Source organism: Haliotis cracherodii, unplaced genomic scaffold (assembly GCF_022045235.1).
Source record: "Haliotis cracherodii isolate W230 unplaced genomic scaffold, xgHalCrac1.p SCAF_10, whole genome shotgun sequence".
NCBI lineage: Eukaryota > Metazoa > Mollusca > Gastropoda > Lepetellida > Haliotidae > Haliotis > Haliotis cracherodii.
This window is the reverse complement of record NW_027266265.1, coordinates 11,506,221-11,521,629: the sequence shown is the minus strand read 5'-3', so window position 1 is coordinate 11,521,629 and position 15,409 is coordinate 11,506,221. Positions and strand designations below refer to the sequence as shown.

Genomic DNA, 15,409 nt, shown 5'->3' with positions numbered 1-15,409 from the left:
CATGGTGTTCACCTGCTGATGTATTGAGATATTGGACATGGTTTTCAACTGATCATGTATTGAGATATCAATCATGGTGTTCAGCTGCTGATGTATTGAGATATCGAACATAGTGTTCAGCTGATGATGTATTGAGATATTGAACATGGTGTTCATCTGATGATGTATTGAGATACCGGACATGGTTTCAGCTGATAAAGTTTTGATAATGGCACTATAAAATTGGCTTAAGTCCGGACTACTACAAGCAGCCACACACACACGTCGTTATTATCTTGAACATGATGTTAAACCTCATTTCACCTTACAACCTCACCTTTCTTATAACATGGATGACATTTCCACCAACACTAATTTTGAAATGTTGGAGGCCATATGAAAATTAATTTCACACTTTCACACTATGTAATCGCATCAAAATATCATTGCATTGAAGCAATACTTTTGTGGAGGAAAGAACAGCAGGTTATTATTTTTGTACATGAAACTCGACCTTCTTTCCAACTTTGTACAACCATGAAAATAAAACAATATCCCCGATCTAAGCAGATATTTTTCATAACTTCAGGCATAATCTGCACACACTACAGTCTACTAAATATTCATGATACATTAATATTGATTTTATACATACTTTGGGCTGGAATTCCCTTCTTGTAGCCAATCAGAAATGAGCAAAAGTCACACCCATGTTGAAAAAAACGTTCCATGTTTAGACCTGTTCAGGGATTGGCTGCAGCTGAGATGACATGCAAATAACTGCATTACTGCACTTCTACACTTTACCACTTCCTATTGAGGCACAGCGAAACTTTCAGCCCGACCCAATCGATACTTGTCGATGCTCTACAGATCGATCTTAGTTACATATCTATCTTCAGAGTTTCCTGAGAAAACAATAATGAAATGCTGGACTTCCCCAATAACGTTCATGAAAGTTTGGGGTAAGACATTTAGGCAAGAAGCAGGCATCCCCATGGGCACCAAATGTGCTCCCCTTCTTGAGGATCTATTTCTTTATGCATGTGAATCAGATTACTGCTCGGATTGTCATAGTCAAGACATGGTAATTTGGCTAAGACGTTTCACTTGAGCTTCATGTATATCGATGATCTGATATCATTCAATAACATCAAATAGCCAATTCCCTTCCACTGATTTACCCACCTGAACTAGAAATAAGGGGACCAGTGAGAGACCTCATCTCTTTCATATTTAGATCAGTGCATAAAGATTCAGAGTGACAAAGTACTCTCCACAAGACTATGACAAGAGTGATGACTTCACCTTTTCAATGGTTAACTTTCCCTTCATGTTAAAAACATATTCCAGCAGCTCCAGCCTTTGGTGTTTACATTTCACAACTTTTGAGATACGATCGAGCATGCTCTTTCTCCGAAGATTTCAAAGAGCATCATGCGACTCTTGGTCAGAAGTTGTTTGATCAAGGTTACAACATTCAAGGCTTCAGGTCCGATGCAATTTCCTATTTTGACTTGAACCATATGTTCCCGTGTTTTTTGGTTTTTTTCAGGTGAATAATTGACTTGCCTTTGTATGTTTTTGTGATGGTGCCACCGGTGGGTCAGGATACGCTCACCTTTTCGCAAACACCTGGTATCATCACTATTTGATAGTGATTCATTAACACATGCTTATGATGAAGTCGGAATTGTACAGTCAACTGTGCTTTCAGTAGAGATTCTTTATAAATATGGAAAGGGTTTTGTAGCTTTTATTTTATTCACATATTTTTTGTTGAATTTTAAGCAGGATAAATGAATAGACGTTGTCAAATCAACTAGGTGAACAAAGTTAAAATGTGTAAGCAAACTTATCGCTACGAGGTATTGTCGTTCACACTTCTTAGTTTCACCTGGTCTTTCAAGTTAATCACCCGAGACAATTGCTCTGGCTTAGTTTCTCACATCATAGACCAATCAGAATTTTGAAAGCCATCAGTCTACTGTTCATATTGCTCCCTGGTGATAGTTTCTTTGTTGCGATATCATGTCAGAAGTCAAGAAGAATTATTTTGGTTAGATTAGACGTTTGATACTCATGCTAACTCTTATTTCAGTTGATCAATGGAAAATCCAGATGCAGAAATCTCCATAAAACACAATCAATATCCCCTGTGGGCTGTGGGAGTCGATAGTGGATAACACATCTGTTGTTTTCTCTGTAGTACTAACTGATATTTTATATTGAACATGATAGGACAGATAGTTATAACAGCATTTCAGCGGTGTGGTGCTTTAAGTTTTAGCTTCAAATATGGAGCTTATGTGTCAGGGCATTTAGGGTGTAATATTGTTAGGAATTTATCAAGGATTCCAAACTTAAAGTGCCCCTGGAAGGCAAAGTTGAAAAAACAACAATATTTTGTTTAAAACGGGGATTTTTGTGTGGTTCCAATTTTCAAAAATTCTGAGGTATTTTAACATTGTATTTGTTGCATTGCTTTCTGAGTGCAATAATACAAAGCTATGCAATAAAACAAAGCTATGCAATAAAACCTCTTCCTTTTTATCACATTTATCGTTTTCCACAAGGAAATACCATTAGTTTTTTCAATGTTATCATTTATAAGAAGGTGTTAAGTTCCATTTTGGGAATTTGTACTGACATTTGCTGCACACTTGGGGCCGACTATCTGCCTCTAGACAGACATCGATGTATCCCTGATTGTGTACTGTCAACATTGTGTATGCAATACAATACATCATTTATTTATATTTTTTTAATATCATCCCATATTGTGTTCTCTCCTCATTGGTTCCTTTATTTGTTCATTCGTTCTTTGTTCGTTCATGATATCACTGTGTGTAGACTCTGAAATGATGCAGCCTCAGTAGTAGACTAGTTCGGTGAAACCCACAAGCACGCATGTAAGGTGCTCACAAACTGAGAATCAGTTTGAACCAATCAGCAATCCTGGCATGGCTAAGGGACATAAGTCTGCACAACATAACCAAACACCTGACCCTAGAGGCATCTCCTCTGGTATTGATGTCATGACGTGATTTTGATTGGAATGACAGCACTTGCTTGTCACGTCATAATTAATACTGTTCAGACATTGAGTTACCATAATGAGAGTCTGGTCACAAGATGGATCTGATTCTTCACCCTGAATAAATGTAGTAGCTTGGGAACCAGTAATGATAATTCATTACATGTGACACTGGTGAGGTGTATGAGAATTTACGAGCGTAACGTTCAGTACAAACACATTCAGCTGAAACGTTCCCAATACATCCGGTTTGTGACATGACCACGGTCTAGTGGAGAGCATCTTCAAACAGAGAGGAAGGTCGATGGTTTGATTAAAAGATGGTAGACGTTAAAAGATAAATCATTAATGAGATGAAAGACTTGGCTGTATACTGTATCTGAAGGGGTATCTATGTTTAACTGCAGCATGGTTTCTCAATGGGCTAGCACTATCAAACCGGCATTTGTCCAGGCTGGTACAAGAAGACGCACACACACATGCTAGTGCAATAATCTTGAACGCAGTATTAAACCCCTTTTCCCTCAAATGGTTTATATTTCAGCCATCGAGACATTTTCATGTGGTGACATTTTCTCAGGGGCATGAATGGCCCAGTTATCTTAGGTGCAGCAATTTGCTGTGCAGAGTTGCATCCCTTAGTTGTCCTGCAAACCTTTGATAATGGTTTTGAATTCCTTAATTCAAGGTTTTCATCTGTCTATTCAGGTGTAATAATCTTGCTTCTTGTTTTGTAAAGATATATGTTTTCTGCATGTATTGATTGTAGCATAATCAATAATGGTATTACAGGAAGTGATCAAGCTTCATGTTTATGTTTTAGCTGTCAATATAGGTGAGAATAGGACTTCTTTCAATGCACAAATGTAATGCATTATTCATCTCCAACAGTTGTCAAAGTCTTTGCATGGTTTATTCAACATGTGTCGTTTACACTGACTTTGACACCCGGATACAGTGTGGCTGATAAACATAGCTCACACCTGCCTGTATGTCAATGTCAAATTATAAGTTAGCTGGAGTAAAGAAACAAATTTTGTCAAGGGGGTGATTTGGTGTTCAAAGGGAAATATTTCAGTACTGCTTAATTGTTTGTTGTTCAGTGCCCTACTCAGCAATATTCCAGCTACTTGAAGCTGCCTGTAAATATTCGTCTCTGGACCAGACAATCCAGTGATTGATATCATGCCTCTATTGAGGCACCATGGCACACCATCAACCAAGTCACTGAACAGAACGGGGGCACGGGTGGCCCAGTCTTTTAAGGCGCCGCGATTCAATGTGCAGAGTTGTGTCCCTTGGGCATGCCAGAAACCTATGATAGTGGGTTCGAATCCCAGTTCATCCCGATTATGTTTCTAGGTTTGTCAGCACCATACCCGTGCTCATGGGTTTCACGGAAGTGGTAAACATCTGAGACCTGCATCACTTCGGGCTTTCCTCCCGTATTAAGCTGACACGCTGTGATATAACTGGTTAATGTTAAAAGCGGCGTTAAACCCAACTCACTCTCTCACTGAACAGAACCACCTGATCCACTGTGTGTCATGTTACGACCTGCAAAGGTTGATAGGGACCAATTCTCACCCACAATCCCCAAATTTGAAGGGTTAGTTGTATTGGGTGATGTGCTTGTGACCCATACTGACGGGTACCGTATATGACCATAGATCAGCCAAAGACCAGAAAAAAGATTCTGTTGAAAGGGATCAGCTTATGTATGGGTTACACTTTCATCAAACTCTTTTTCTGTTGGTGTCAATAGCGGTAATATGATGGTGGTTGTTGTTAATAACGGTGGGTTCGTGAACTAGGCAAACAGAAGTTGTAAGAACCAGATGGACAACGAAATTAATATAAATATTATTGAATGAAAGTAGGATTAAAATAAAATTAATAAAATAGATTACGTAGATTACAAACAGATATACAATTAAACACTTTTTATTACAACAGGATTAACTTGCACAATTCAATATGGATTTGTTGATATTCTATTTCTGATGACAGTCTAGATCATGATGAGACAAAGTTTTAGGTTGGGGGTCCGGCTTATCTACCGCACATAACAATTGATACAGATTTCATGGACCAAGTTAATACCTCTGCTTATCTATGGGATCAGCTTATCTACGGTTATATACGGTAGTGATGGAATATCACTTGCTGTTACATGAACTTTATCTTATTTAAGTGTTACCTGAAGAATATGGGCAATATACAGGCACAAAAATGGCACATTTTTTCATGAATTTACATCTAGAATATTATCTGTCAAAAACCTTACTGTATCCTTTGACATTAACAAGCTAGATGTGCAACTAATAAGATTTGTTTGGTTTGGTTTGTTGTTTAACGCCGCACTGAGCAATATTCCAGCTATATGACGGCGGTCTGTAAATAATCGAGTCTGGACCAGACAATCAAGTGATTTACATTATGAACAGCGATCCACGCAATTGGGATCGATGATATGCATCAACCAAGTCAGCGAGCCTGACCACCCGATCCCGTTAGTCGCCTCTTACGACAAGCATAGTCGCCTTTTACGGCAAGCATGGGGTGCTGAAGACCTATTCTACCCCGGATCTTCAGGGGTCGCAACTAATAAGAAGACACTATGGGTGATCAACTTCTTTGTTTGATAATGAAATTGATTGGAACAGAAGTGGACATGAAACCCTGAAGTAACCGAAGTAACTGACTGACTGTTTGAATTCACATCAACATGTTGCTGCAGTCATAAAGAAACAAAAGTCCCTTCCATCTTGTAATAAGTTTCATTTTGAAAAGTTGGTTGCAGGATTATATAATGTTTAACTGAATCAATTTTATTTCAAGATTTGTCTATTATATCGATCATTTCTTGTATATTAGTATTGAAATTCTTGAGGTATCATTGTTAACATAAGAATTGGAAGAAAGTTGGAAAAAAAGTTATCAGAGAAAAGGAAAACTGATCTTATTATTAGACCTTACCTTAAGAATGAAAACTATCCCGTCTTGCTCGGAGGTCTTTGAATCAGTGACACATCATTGCCAGTAGTCCTGGTGACACGGTTTCACAGCGTCCGTTCAAACAAATTCCAGCCTCGTACTCACTCTATAAAACACTTCTTTTACAATTGACGACTGAATGAGTTACTTTCACATCACATCTGAGCAACAAGTATTTATTACTAAATAAACTTCAGATTGAAAAAAAATGTGAAAAAAATGTAAAATAAAAATGTTTGTAGGAATCAGTCCAATTGGTGATACAATGAATCCTTTGGGCAGCAGCCGTGCAGATCCACTGATTAAGTCATCAGCTCTGCTGCTGCTGTTGCTGCTGCTACTGCAAGTGTCTGGGAGAAGGGACAGTAAACTCTAAACAGATCGTACACTTCACTGTAGCTGCCTCAACACCAGTGATGTTGTTACTCCCTCCCTCTCCAACATCAGCCAATCAATAGCAGCGATGCTCTATCTATAAGCCTAGAAAACCAACCAGTTGCCCCTTTAAGCTGGGATGAATGAATGGAGAGGCTTTAGTGTATATTGTATTGTATACATACACTACATGTGGGTGCAGCCTGTGGTTATTTCACAGGTGATGGTTGTGGGTCAGGGATGACTCCAGGCTTTCAATAGTGCTATGTTTAGCCATTTTACAGGTATTTTACTGTTGAAGTGTGTTATGACATGCTATTTGGTTGTCCACAGACTTTGTATGCCCATCTGTTAGTACTAGGTGTGACTAAAACCTATTGTCTCTGTCACTGTGAATTTATCATCTTATAACCACACCTCCTCTGTGCCATGTACTGGCTATACATTAACTTAGCATTTTCATTTTGAAAAATTTGATGTTGACATTGAGGACCAACAACAACAAAACAACGTAGGTGGCATATTTCTTTTATTCACTTTCAGATTGTCCAACCAGCCAGTGCATGATTAAATAAATAATACCTCACATCCTGTGTTCCCTTAATTACATATTGTCACTCAGTGTCAATAGCCTAATCAGGAAAGTTCACTAACGTGCCACATCTCGTCAAGCTGCTTACATAACACTGAGTACTCCAGACATACACCTGTCAGGCTTTGCTGTTAGATAAACATGCTACTCCAGCCTTCCTTGTCAGCTACAACTCATGCTTCTATAGTTTAAACACCTCCACTGTCATACCCCCTCACATCCACAGTCCTTCCCCTCACCCCCTTTGTCCCATCCCCTCACCTCCACTGCCCCACCCCCTCACCTCCACTGTCCCACCCCCTCATCTCCACTGTCCCACCCCATCACCCCTAATGTTTCCACGTCCTTCACTCTACTGTCACACCCCCTCACCTCCACTGTCCCACCCCATCACCCCCACTGTTTCCACGTCCTTCACTCCACTGTCCCACCCCCTCACCTCCACTGTCACACCCCTTCACCTCTACTGTTTCCATGTCCTTCACTCTACTGTCACACCCCCTCACCTCCACTGTCACACCCCTTCACCTCTACTGTTTCCATGTCCTTCACTCTACTGTCACACCCCCTCACCTCCACTGTCCCACCCCTTCACCTCTACTGTTCCACCCCTCACCTCCACTGTCCCACTCCCTTATCTCCACTGTCCCACCCCCTCACCTCCACTATCCCACCCCCTCACCTCCACTGTCCCACTCCCTCACATCCACTATTCCCACCCCATCACCCCCACTGTTTCCACGTCCTTCACTCTACTGTCACACCCCCTCACCTCTACTGTCCCACCCCATCACCCCCACTGTTTCCATGTCCTTCACTCTACTGTCCCACCCCCTCACCTCCACTGTCCCACCCCCTCACCTCCACTGTCCCACCCCATCACCCCCACTGTTTCCATGTCCTTCACTCTACTGTCCCACCCCCTCACCTCCACTGTCCCACCCCCTCACCTCCACTGTCCCACTCCCTCACCTCCACTGTCCCACCCCATCACCCCCACTGTTTCCATGTCCTTCACTCTACTGTCACACCCCCTCACCTCTACTGTCCCACCCCTTCACCTCTACTGTTTCACCCCCTCACCTCTACTGTCACACCCCCTCCCCTCCACTGTCCCACCCCCTCACATCCACTGTCTAACCCCCTCCCCTCCACTGTCCCACCCCCTCACATCCACTGTCCAACCCCCTCACCCCCACTGTCCCATCCCCTCACCTCCACTGTCCTACACCCTCACCTCCACTGTCCCACCCCCTCACCCCCACTGTCCCACCCCCTCACCCCCACTGTCCCATCCCCTCACCTCCACTGTCCCATCCCCTCACCTCCACTGTCCCATCCCCTCACCTCCACCTTCCTACACCCTCACCTCCACTGTCCCACCCCCTCACCTCCACTGTCCCACCCCCTCACCTCCACTGTCCCATCCCCTCAGCTCCAATGTCCCATCCCCTCACCTCCACTGTCCCACCCCCTCACCTCCACTGTCCCACCCCCTCAACCCCACTGTCCCACCCCCTCACCTCCACTGTTCCACCCCCTCACCTCTACTGTCACACCCCCTCACTGGTTTGCGTGAACTGGTGTTTATACAAACAACAAAACAAAACAAATTCCCTTGGTAATGGGAGGCATAAGTGTGCTACAATTTTGTGTGCAGAGTTTGGTCCCTTGGGCACACCAGAAAACTATGATTGTGTGTTTGAATCCCAGTTTGCCCCGATTATGTTTCTAGATTTATCAGCACCATAACAGTCAAGACCTGCATCACTTTGTGTTTACCTCCTACATTAAGCTGATATGCCGTGATATAACTGGAAAACTGTTCATGTTCAGGTTGCAGAGCTAAAAGGATGATACAGTTTATATTTGTTTTTTTTATTAGTGTTCATTGTTCTTCATATCAAGTGGTCATAATGATGATTTGATCAGTAAAAGGATTACTGTGATGCTTCTTATATCAGATACCCTGTCTGGCGCTCGGCATAAAGGGGCATTTTTGCACTTTTATATCAATGTCCATGCAAGTGAGTGTGCTTGTACTAGTCTGGACTGATACCGATTGATTGTGCTAGCACACTATGATACCATGCTGCAGTTGAATCACCTACTCAGACATAGAATACTGACCAGTCCTGTGACTATTGGTAATTGTGGAAGGCATATTGACTTCTTTGTCCTTCAACCATTGGTAATTGTGGAAGGCATATTGACTTCTTTGTCCTTCAACCATTGGTAATTGTGGAAGGCATATTGACTTCTTTGTCCTTCAACCATTGGTAATTGTGGAAGGCATATTGACTTCTTTGTCCTTCAACCATTGGTAATTGTGGAAGGCATATTGACTTCTTTGTCCTTCAACCATTGGTAATTGTGGAGGGCATATTGACTTCTTTGTCCTGTGACCTGTGGTAATTTTGAGGGGCCTACTGACTTCTTTTTCCTTCAATCATTGGTAATTGTGGAAGGCATTTTGACCTCTTTGTCCTGTGACTGGTGGTAATTGTGGAGGGCACATTGTCTTCTTTGTCCTGTGACCATTGGTAATTATGGATTGTTGAGGGTGTATAGGCTCCCTTATCCTGTGACCATTAGTGCTTGTGGAAGGCATATCCATATCTATCTCTGGGAGATTTTATTCTTTCAAAATGTAAAGTTTAAAGACCTATTATAATCACAAACAATGATATTTCTCAGCACATTTGCTTATCTGCTACTTCTCACATGGAATGCAGTGATGCCATGTCATCCAAGTCTTCTAATCTTACCATCAGATCCATCTCACCCCATATGACAAATATAGACTGTTTGGGACAAAATCCAAGCTAGAATCCCTATAGGGGCTATAAAATGGCAGAAGACTGAAGTATGTTTAAAAGAACATAGGAAGACCTGATGACTGTAAAAAAATATCCTATTTGGCTGAGGACAGTGTCTACAGATTTGATCTGTCGTTTCCTTTGATGTCTGTGAAAAACATCACTTAAGATTCCATTCTGAAGGGAAGTCCATCATATGCAGCCTAAAAATAATCATTTGTTGATATATTAGGTGGAATTCTTATTTTCCTTGCAAGATGTATATTCACCTCATTTTTACAGTTTAAACCTTATTAATTACTTTTCATGTCAGATTCTAAATAAATAGCTATACAAATCTACCCGTAAAAAGGTCTTGAATTGACAGGAGATTATCTTTTTGTCATTCGATCAAACAAAGTCAATATTCATGCAGACTTGAAACATCTTCTAATTATAATAGAAATCTATTTATATCAAGAAATGGTCTTAACATCAGGTGATATGAGAGGCAGTGTTGAAAATAAAACTACATCAAAGTTTGGATAACATTTTGACCTGTCTATATTGGTTCACTCAGCTTTTGTTTTAACGATTTTATGTATGTGACCAACCATTTAATATTGTTTATTGTTTAAGGTGTGTGATGTGGGAGGGTGGGGGGATAATTGTTTAAGATAATATTTTTCCCTTATAAGAATAGACTCAAAACATGCACTCGTTAATTAATTTTTCTTGTTACATGAGAGGATTCCAGTTTCTCCGAAAAGGGGAAACTCAAAACATGCTAATTAGTTAATTAATTAACTTTTCTTGTTTAACGAGAGGAAATCAATAATATAAAAGCCCCCCCACTCATCCCCTCTCGATTCAGACAACAGATAGGGTAAGACAAGGTTTAAGTGTCATAAATTTCCCCCTTGACTCTTTCTGAAATATTTTTGAAATGGGAATTTTTCAATAAGAGTCAAAAGAGCAAATTGCGTCTTCATACACAGAAACCTTTGTCCCTAGCATCTGCCTTATCTATTGTTATAGATATATAAGCCCTGTTACAATGACCGCTGTCATGTAGCTGCAACATTGCTCAGTGCCGTGTTCAACAATAAACACCCTTTTGAAATATCAAAGCGTTAACTAAATTCAGGCTTATTTTCTCCTGCACCAATATTTTTCAGACTTGTCCCAGGGATTCTGATGCTGAATAGATCCCCAAGCTTGTTGATAAGAGTCGAGGATCAGTGACACCTCATTTGTAATCATGACCTGGATCTTTGCTCATGCTATCAATCACGTGTTGGGTTGACCAGACTGGTTTTTTTCAGCTGGAAAAAGCTGACTGTGGTGTAAAACGACATAACGTCACACCAGACTGAAGGCATCTTATTTGCTGTTGGACTTCAAGCTTAATGTCTCCAGGGATGTATAATATATCTGAAGCGGGGCAAGGGTTTTCAGCGATATATACATATAATGTTTTATATCTGTTTTTTTCTCAAATAATTTTCAAGGATAAGTGGAGATGAGTATTCCTAAAAACTTATTCCTTTGACGCAATTTCCTTGATATTTTCAACTGAGGGGTTCCTAGTAAATGGATGTATTTGTAAGAGACTCATGTCTGATTGTTGCCACCTGATGTCTAATGGTGTGGCTGTGGCTGTTTGTCATGACATTCTTGTCTTTCCTGAACATGTGTGTCTTATAAACTGTTGAACTCCATGACATGAAGCTCTTGCCCAGGTGACCTGAATCTGTTGTCTCAGGGATCTGAATCTGTTGTCTTAGTGACATGAAGCTCTTGCTCAAGTAACCTGAATCTGTTGTCTCAGGGATCTGAATCTGTTGTCTTAGTGACATGAAGCTCTTGCTCAAGTGACCTGAATCTGTTGTCTCAGGGATCTGAATCTGTTGTCTCAGTGATATGAAGCTCTTGCCCAAGTGACCTGAATCTGTTGTCTCAGGGATCTGAATCTGTTGTCTCAGTGATATGAAGCTCTTGCTCAAGTGACCTGAATCTGTTGTCTCAGGGATCTGAATCTGTTGTCTCAGTGATATGAAGCTCTTGCTCAAGTGACCTGAATCTGTTGTCTCAGGGATCTGAATCTGTTATCAAAGTGACCTGAATCTGTTATCAAAGTGACCTGAATCTGTTTTCAAAGTGACATGAATCTGTTGTTTCAGTGACCTGAATCTGTTATCAAAGTGACCTGAATCTGTTATCAAAGTGACCTGAATCTGTTATCAAAGTGATCTGAATCTGTTATCAAAGTGATCTGAATCTGTTGGATCAGATAACTGAATCTATAGCAGCTTGAGTTCAGCTTCATTCAGGATTTCTCTTATGGCCAACGTTCATTGATATGTCAAGAGCAATCCCACCACCAACTGCCACCAAGTGTCACACCAATCATTAACACACTTTTTATTCATACCAACCTTAGACAAGAAGCTTTAAGCACATTGGTAACATCCCTGAACAAACATTTTCAATCTTAACTTGAAGCTTTACACCAGAAGAAGTCAAACTGTCCCAAGTGTGTTTAGAAACATTGCCAGCTCTTTGTAACCTATGTTCTAACCAACTTGAACAACAATCTTAGTCAAATCAGATCTTAGTTCTCGGTTCCGGAAAATATAAACATCTGAGTACATCCCATTACATGTCACATCAGAACGGCCTTTCGCAAACTTTGAATGAGCAATGAAAAGACGAAGAGGAAGTCTCCAATCAGAAAGCATCTTTCCCGAGCAGAATAGCACTAGTTTCAAACTAGCAATTTCAATTCCAGAATAATCTTTGAAACATATCATGACAAAAATCTCATTTAAAAATTTGAAAACTGGACAAAAGAACATTCTGGAATGTCTTTTAAGATGGCCTTGATTGTACGGTCCATGGTCAATGCAAAGTTGCTTCGATTCAAATGTTTATCCCACTGCAGTGAGAGATAGACAATGATTTTGACAGATTCAATCGTACTGCCCATTATTGTCATTCTGAATACCCTTTGTTGATCTTTTTGAGGTTGCATGATTAAAAAACCCATTCTGACAGTTGTTACTTTCCCCATCTGGTAAGCAGCACTCTGATTGGTCAGACGGGATGTCTTCAGATCTTTTTAAGCTGAAGAGAGAATTAAGATCTGTGACCTTTGCATTTGTCCATGTCGATTAGGTTTTCGATTTAAGTGAATATGGTATCGGGTCCAATCAATTTTAATTCAAATTGTGGAATTGACAAACTACTTCGATTAAAAATCAACATTTGAATGCATTGACCTGACATCTGATCCAAATGAAATTAATTTTCAGTCGGATGATTTATGTTCTTTTCTGCTGTTTCATGTCGATTCCCAAATTGAAACAATATGTTTACCCAGAAATCTGTACATAAAAGAATCCTAGTGTGAAACAAACAAACAAACAAACAAACAAACAAACAACATTTGTATTTCACAATTAACTAGGTTTACAAATCAATGCAAATTACTGCAATGCAATAATGATGGCAGTATGCAATAGAGTGGAATTCATCTATGCTATTCCGGACGTTTACTGATAATTCGAGCATCTGATTATAATAACTTCCTTATCATTGCTTTCATTCAGTGGTACTACATTCTTGACAACTAATCATTGTCCAAAATGCAAAGAACTTCTACTGAATCTAAACAGAAACTTCGCTGACTTGGTTGATGCATGTCATCGATCCCAATTGCATGGATAGATGCTCATGTTGTCAATCACTGGATTGTCTGGTCCAGACTTGATTACTTACAGACCGCAACAAACAACAAACCAACCAACCAATAGAAACAATGTGATACAGTTACATTTATTGTTTAACAATAAGTTTCACTGTCACATAACACATAACATATTTTCCAGGTCTGGAATAAGTGTTGACATACAGCTACAGGTGGAATCAAATCTTACACGGTCACTCACTCAAGATAACATTCTTATATTGCTATATTTTTTCATGAAGATTGACAAATGACAAATAAGAGTTCCTGTGAACTATCATATATGTTTCATAACAAAGGGTGTGCTGACAAGGTAGCTGCCATGAAGTTACATAGTCTTGAAATGAAATATCAGTTTAATTGAGAAAGCTTTTACTGATTATGTAAATCAATGTCTGAAAATTGTGCTTGACTCATTTTTGATCTTCACATGAGATGTTATTATCTGTTCTGTCCCCAGTAACACTTGTCACATGAAATCACTCAGAAATTCAAACAAAAAAGATATGAAAAATCCTGAACAAGTTTTCAGTGATTGTGAATTAAAGAGATCTGTCAGTAGTTTTCACATTTATTTCATGTCCTGCACCATGACTGTGGAATATATTTATTTTATGAAAAACATAATAATCTAGAAATGCATACAAAAGCAAGTCTAGCCAGCCAGCTCTAGCTATCTCTATTCAATCAGCATAGGGAGATTATTTTTTTTAGAGCCAAGAAGGATTTTGTGTAATATAAGATTTCATAGACTAATTGTTAGTCTAAATGTTAGTCTATGGTAAAGCCTGTACCCTTTGTAACTCTTCTCTCCACAGTGAAATATCCAGGGAAGGATTAAGCAGATATTCTCATGTAAAGAGGCCTCATAAGGGGCTCAATCATGCAGTGATCACAGCTGTTATAATGTCATCCCACATGGTTCGAAGGGGCTCTGAGTGGCCTTTCGCTAAATTAGGATCAATCTCATGAAGAAACTGTGGCAATTATGATCATGATATTGCCCAAAGGGAAGAAGAATTGTAACATTACTAGCTTTTTATGAGAAAATACAAACTTGGATTTGTTTAACCCTGTTTAAGAATCATAAAAATATATCTTAATGAAAAATATGGGACTGGCTGACAACCTAAATTACTATTGATTAATAATGAATGTAGCTTGTATGAACTTTATTGTGTTTGTGTATGAGAGAAATGTTTCACTATCTCTTAAACCCAGGAACCTATTATAGGCTCCCCATGGTTTAACGGTTCTTCAATGTAAATTTGAAATGTAAAACATTGTAGATAAACCAACAAGCAACGAAATGAAGAACTTCTAGTGATGAAGCCTCACTTTTTCTACTTGAGTGTCTACAGAGATATTGCTGACCAGTGACCTTGGAAATTAATTCGTATTGCTCATTATTATTTTTATTTGGGATAAAGTGGTTTGGTCAAGGTAAATTGTGTTGTAAATTTATTTGTTTTTAACTATATTTCTTTAATTTTGGTTTTGATTTGAAAACCAAATGAATAAATATAAGTGTTGTCAAAAGGGACCAGTTAATTTTTATTCCTTAATTAAGTTTAGGGAGTGGGGTGGGGTCAATGACCCTGCAAGATTTCGGACAAAATCAACTTACCTGATTCCTATTTTTATATGGGGGGGCACGGGTGGCCCAGTCGTCTAAGGCGCCGCGATTCGCTGTGCAGAGTTGCGTCCCTGGCCACGCCAGAAACCTATGATTGTGGGTTCGAATCCCGGTTCGCCCCAGTTATGTTTCTAGGTTTGTCAGCACCATACCCGTCCTCGTGTGTTTCCTTGAAGTTGTAAACGTCTGAGACCTGCATCACTTCGGGCTTTCCTCCCACATTAAGCTGACACGACGTGATATAACT

General features: G+C 39.8%; 2 protein-coding genes across 2 annotated transcripts in view; one reads left to right on the top strand and one right to left on the bottom strand.

Annotated features, from left to right (window-relative positions):
* LOC139454062 (FMRFamide receptor-like) overlaps positions 1–6,269 on the bottom strand; it is a 51,592-nt gene extending 45,323 nt beyond the window's left edge. Inside the window, exon 1 of the mRNA XM_071235555.1 lies at positions 5,996–6,269. The gene's annotated coding sequence lies outside the window, so the exon portion shown is untranslated. The remainder of the gene's footprint in view (positions 1–5,995) is intronic.
* Positions 1–15,409, top strand: part of LOC139454061 (leucine-rich repeat and coiled-coil domain-containing protein 1-like) — a 543,549-nt gene that overhangs the window by 250,193 nt on the left and 277,947 nt on the right. The window lies entirely within an intron of this gene.